This window comes from Oenanthe melanoleuca, chromosome Z (assembly GCF_029582105.1).
Source record: "Oenanthe melanoleuca isolate GR-GAL-2019-014 chromosome Z, OMel1.0, whole genome shotgun sequence".
Taxonomy (NCBI): domain Eukaryota; kingdom Metazoa; phylum Chordata; class Aves; order Passeriformes; family Muscicapidae; genus Oenanthe; species Oenanthe melanoleuca.
This window is the reverse complement of record NC_079362.1, coordinates 44435273-44441272: the sequence shown is the minus strand read 5'-3', so window position 1 is coordinate 44441272 and position 6000 is coordinate 44435273.

Genomic DNA, 6000 nt, shown 5'->3' with positions numbered 1-6000 from the left:
ATCTTTAAGGTTCTCTCCAACCCATTGTATGGTTCTATATCTCTCCTGTATAAATCTTAAGCTAGTTGAGGTGATTATTATTCCTTGATATTTGCAATTTTTTCCCTTGTTTTCAATGCAATTTTTTTATAGGAATTGAGAAAGTTCATTTAGTTCAAAGTTAATTTTCTTCCACTTTAGGGATTTCCATAGTCTCATGTACTGCAGCAGTTTCATGTAAATCAGAGTTGTACTAAAAATATAATGTGGATTTAGCTTTGTGACATCACACTTGAACACAAAGTAGAGGAAGGCTACTTCCATTTAAAAGGCTAGCAAAATGTTTATGAATTCACTAAATACTGTCTCTTTGGACTGTATAGTGCATGAATGACTTGTAAAAGACACTTCTTTCCATTTTTTTTTCTCTTTTTCTTTTTGTTTGCAAGGTTTGGTGGTTCAAATATCATACGCAAGACTATGAAAGAACAGAGAAATGTGATAACAGCACGTGGAAAAAAATGTACAGTTCTCAAATAACAGGTAGAAATGGTTGTGAATCTAGCAACAGCTAGATATTAAACCTCTGCATAAGCATATCCATGAGAACTAGTTAATTTCTGAGTTGTTCTCAAAAGTTACACTATTGCTCTCTGGGATAAAGATGATTGTTATGGGCCTATATGTTGGAGATAAAACAGGAAGCAAAAAACCTGTACCTTCTGGCTAAAATCTGGACAGGAAGAAATGAAATGTGCTAGCCAGTGCTTGAAAGAAACTACGTGTCATAGAATCCCAGAGATGATGTAATATTATAAAATATTGTCTAGGCAACAATGATGACCTCTTTAGGCTACTCAAAAAGAGATGGGTTGAGGAGTTTGCAGAGTGCTTAAGATTCATTCTTTTCTTGTTGATATTCTGTTCTCACTTCTTGTGGGGCATTTACATTTATTGCATTTTAGATGCTGAAAGGCTAAAAAATGGAGCCTTTCTGAAAAGCTATTGTGCTCTGATAGGAATCTGCTACCTGCTTTTATGATGCTCTGTCTTGCCTACAATGCAGAAGAAGCACCAGGAACTTTACCCATTTCACCCTGTATTGCCTTGTGAGGTTGCATTGAGTTCCTCATGCAGGTATAAATAAGGTTATGAGAAAATACAGCTTAATAATCCCATAACATTTCTGTGAGTTAGTTTGTCTTGTTTTTGGGGAACATGCCTGAGAGGCCCTGCAGCAGTGAAGAACAAGCTACAAAGAAGAGACAAGTAATCTTTGTTTCTGCAGGGAAGACTGGCTTTTGGGTTTTTTTATAGTCAGTGGAGCAGGACACTTGTTTGTTATCTATGTTTGTAGAAGCAGAAAAATTAATTCCTTTTCTTCTTCTCTCTAGTTTGGGCATTGAGGTTACCAAACAGTGGTTTCTAATCAATTAAATAAACCAATTCCATTAATTGTATAACTTCACTTCAGCCACTGGAGTGGCTTTGGCAGTCAATTTGACACTTTCTGTACAACTGTACAACCTCTGTTATAACTCAAGCCCAGTCCTACAAATGATGGACAAAAAACCTACACAGGAATTCTGAAAGACCATCTTGTGTAGGGAAAAGAAGGAATATGAATCATCTTAATAGCTGAGAGAAGTGTACCAGTTACTTAATTAACAGAAAGGAATCTATATAGTGAAAGCTGTGTGGGTGATGCCAAGCTGTGGCTTGGATGCTCTCCCTGTTTCAGCTTCTCTTAGTCAGGGGATAGAAACACAAGGCTGGAAACCTGGGATATTCTATGCTCATATTAACACTGATGCTTGTACAGTAGCAAGCCTAGTGAGTGTAGAACAGTCCACTTAATAAGGGCATGCTAAATAACAAAGGCTTCTTTCTTTCTTTCCAGCTTGAACATCAAGGCTAGAGAACTTCAGGCACCTGTGTTAGTGATTGAGGTCCCTGACTCAGTGCTTACCTGGGATCAGTTACATGGTGCAGTACATAGCATTATTAGATGATAATTATTGCAAGATTTTTAGTGAAGCTCTTAATCTTTACATAACTAGTGGAAAGAAAAAAAAATGAACAACATGAACTTGGAATGGATGGAGAGGGATCTGGATATTTCATTCACAGTACTTAACATCCAAAGCAACAGGTCAAAATCAAGATGTTCAAGGCTCATCTTACTTCAGCTGAAGAATTTGAGTGCACCAATCACTCTTGCATTGTTTCTCTTGTCCACTTTCTGGCCTTTTTGGTCCACTCAAAAGTCTCAGAAATTATCTTTCTGCAATTAGGTCAAATCCATGTTAATTTTCAAGCTTGTGGAGCCATGGGCTTGCTTTAGTGTCTTAGCATCATTCTTTCAGTAATGACCAGTGGGAATATAGGCTGCAATATCTGCAAACTTTGTTGCTAATATCTGTCAAGGATGGCAGATACAGTACACCAAATAAGCACAGATGGAGTAGCTTCTAAACCAAAGGACAGCAAGATGAATAACTGGACACAAGACTGACAGTTACTGGATATTCAATAGTACAGAAAGACCAGCTGGTACTGAAACCTCACATGGATTTGTGGTAATTGAAACACAAATATCTGGGCAAGATTATGACAGAGTTTAAGAGTTAATGGCACATCACTGAAACAGAATTCACCGCTTCAGTGACTGCTGCAAACCTGAAAGATCTGTTTGTTATTTAAAGCTCATATTACAATAAAATTTGTTATGAAACTTGGGCTGTTTCATGCTGACTGCACTGATTATTTGAATCTCTATTATTTTTATCGTAATGAAGTCCCTAAAAAAGGGTACATTGGAAAGTTTCACAATTTCATCTAGTATTTCTGTAATTCCCTCCCAACACAAATTGTCTGTAATGTTTTGTCCTCTCAAAACAACTTACGTTTCCAGAAAAGGAAAGAAATTTGAAAAGGTTGGAAAGGACCTTAAAAGATCATCAAGTTCCAAATCCCCTGACATGGGCAGGGAAGCCTTTTATTAGGCCGGGTTGCTCACAGCCCAGTCCAACCTGGCCTTGGACACCTTCAGGAATGGGCATCTAAAACTTCTCTGGGAAAGCCAGCCCAGTGTCTCACCACCCTCACAGTAAAGAATTTCTTTCTACTATCCAATCTAAATCTACTCTCTTTCTGTTTGAAGCCATTACATACATTACATGCTCTTGTAAACAGTCGCTCTCCATTTTTTTTCTAGGGTCCCTTCAGGCACTGGAAGGCTGTGATTGGGTCACCCCAAAGCCTTCTCTTCTCCAGGCTGAACAATGCCAATTCTCTCAGCCTTCCCTCATACCAGAGTTGCTCCATCTCTCTGATCAACTGGGTGGCCATTCTGGACTCACTCCAACAGGTTCTTGTCCCTCCCTGTGCTGGGATCCCAGAGTTGGATGCAGCACTGAAGGTGGGGTCTCACAAGAGCAGAGGGGCAGAATCCCCTGCCTCCCCTGCTGCCCACTCTGCTTTGGATGCAGCCCAGGATACAATAAGCTGTCTGGCTGTCATGTCCAGCCTCTCATTGCCCAGCACTCCCAAGCCCTTCTGGGCAGGACTGCTCTGATTTGTTCATCTCCAGCCTGCATTGATACTGGGGGTTGCCTTGACCAAGGTGCAGCACCTTGCACTTGGCCTTGTTAAATCTCAAGGGTTACCTTGGATCTACTTCTTATGATTATCCAGGTCTCTCTGGATGGCATTTCTAGTGTCCTAAGATTTTTTTCAGCAAGTTGAGGAAAAATGGCCTGTCACTGATTCTCAGGTCAAATAGTCTCAATAGCCAGAATTTTCTTTAGAATGTATGCATTGACTTGTGTTTGCTGCTTATGCATCATAATGAGACAAAGACAGTAGGCTAAAAGTATCTAAAGGTTGAAATACTTAGAAACATCTCCACTGGGATTAAAAACATAAGTAAATATAAAACAGTCACTTTGGTACAACTGGACTTACAGCACCGAGTTGAAAAACTGAGTAGGAATTTTTCAGCATGAATATAATTGTGATAAGTTCTCACTCTGTATGATCTCTCTGAACATATGTTATGCATCTATATGTAATGAAGCTGTAATTCAGCAAAGAGATGAAATATATCACTATTAAATTAAATAATCTGAAATACGTCTACCCTTGCTGCAATGCTTTGTTTGTGACAATCTTGCTGATATGGTATTGCAGGGAACTGCTTACCAACAGAGAGATCAGAAGGAGCACTCATTAATTTAATGAACAAATGATGCTTACCTTTTCATGTGCTTGGTTTCCTGGGAGTTGGGGATGAGGACATGCTGGCATCTGTGCAGCTTAGTAGCTCATCATCTGTTCCAAGGAGACAAGGGACAGAATATGAGCAATTTAGCCTAACTCTTCTGCTGATTAAAATTTCTGATTCAAAAATCTAAGTTATCTGCACACCTAAGCCATGCTTCTTGTTCTTCTGTATGTTCACAGACACAAGCATATGTGTGCATGCCTCTTGTCTACACCAGAAACAACCTGGCGATGTCCAAAATCCACTTTCAGGACTTCTGGCCTAGTAAGACATCAACGCCTAGACAATGCATCATGTATATAAGCAACTGAGTAAGGTGGTCCAGCATCTCTGAAATTGAGCCAGGTTATTCTGTGCTGCTAGGTGCCCTAGCTGTAAACTGGTGCTAGATTTATTGGCCAAAGAGTGTGTCTTGTCTACAGGTGTTTTTCTGATATTTCTTGATTGTTATGCTGAAGCATCTTGTCCTATGAAACACAGTTAAAAGCTGCTCCTTAAAGAAATGAAGGCAGCTGAAAATTAATTTTAGATGTGATTAATAAAGATTTATTTATTATCCAGATTAGGCAGTATTTGGTAAATGAGGGATCTAACAACTTTTTTAGCTTCTTGCAAAATCAAAATTAAAGGAGATTTGAAGCTTGAAAAGAATCAATCCATGCTCTCTCTTCATAACTAATGGAACAATTAACAAAAACTTACTGCTGGTGGTAAACCACAAAGACAAGATTCATGATTGCATTTTTCAAATATGTAATTATAATGGATAAGACACGACATTCATGCAGAACAGCAGGATTAATAGGACACCTCATAAAACATGGACTGAAAGTAAATAACCATCTTTGAGAATAGACAGAACAGAACTCAGCAACAATCTTATCAAAAGCATTTTGTCAGAAAAGGCTCTCATCAGCTCTCACCAAAGACAAACAAAAAAGTGCTTGTTACTAAGGTACGACAGAAAGAATACAGACCTTGTTTTCTTTTGAGCATGGGGACAAAAAACCTGCTGTGCTTCAATGAACAGTGTTTGAGGAAGAATACTATGAGAGTAATAGTATTGTGTTCAGTCAAACTTTTTGTACTCTTATAAAGAAGAACTCTTGTACATTGTAGGAAACCTCATCTGTTGATCATCTATTAAGAAAGAAAACGGAAGTTGTAAATTCATGAGACTGGAGATAGATGATTTGGAAAGGTGAATCTACCAAACCTGAATAATCTATGTCATGCTTCAAACACACAAAAAATTCAGCTATTCAATCTGTATCAACTGTGGTTGGAAGAGTAATAGTAGTTAACTGATAAGAACACTGTCACTAATCCTTCTTTATTTTACTGGTTTGTGTGAAATGAAATTAAAGGGTTCCTGTAATTCAAACAAAAGGTTAGGGATTACTGATATTTTTCTACCTTGATTTTTCCTTGTTAGATGCTTCCATCTTCCCTTGCTTGTAACTTATTGCCTATGTCTTGTGCACTTTTTTTACTTTCACAAGCTGACAAAATATTTCCTAATCAGTGAAGGAATTAATTTTTTAAGAGATAATACAATAACAGATTATTTTGTTTGCTTCCTTTATGTCTCACACTTACATGGCTATCTTTCATCCTTTTCAAAAGCCAGCACTATTTTAATGTTCATGCAATTATTCACTGCCTGCTGATTTACACAGCTTGGATTTAGATGTCTTTGCCAGCTGACCTGTAGTAGTGTAGGTCAGATTAGATTT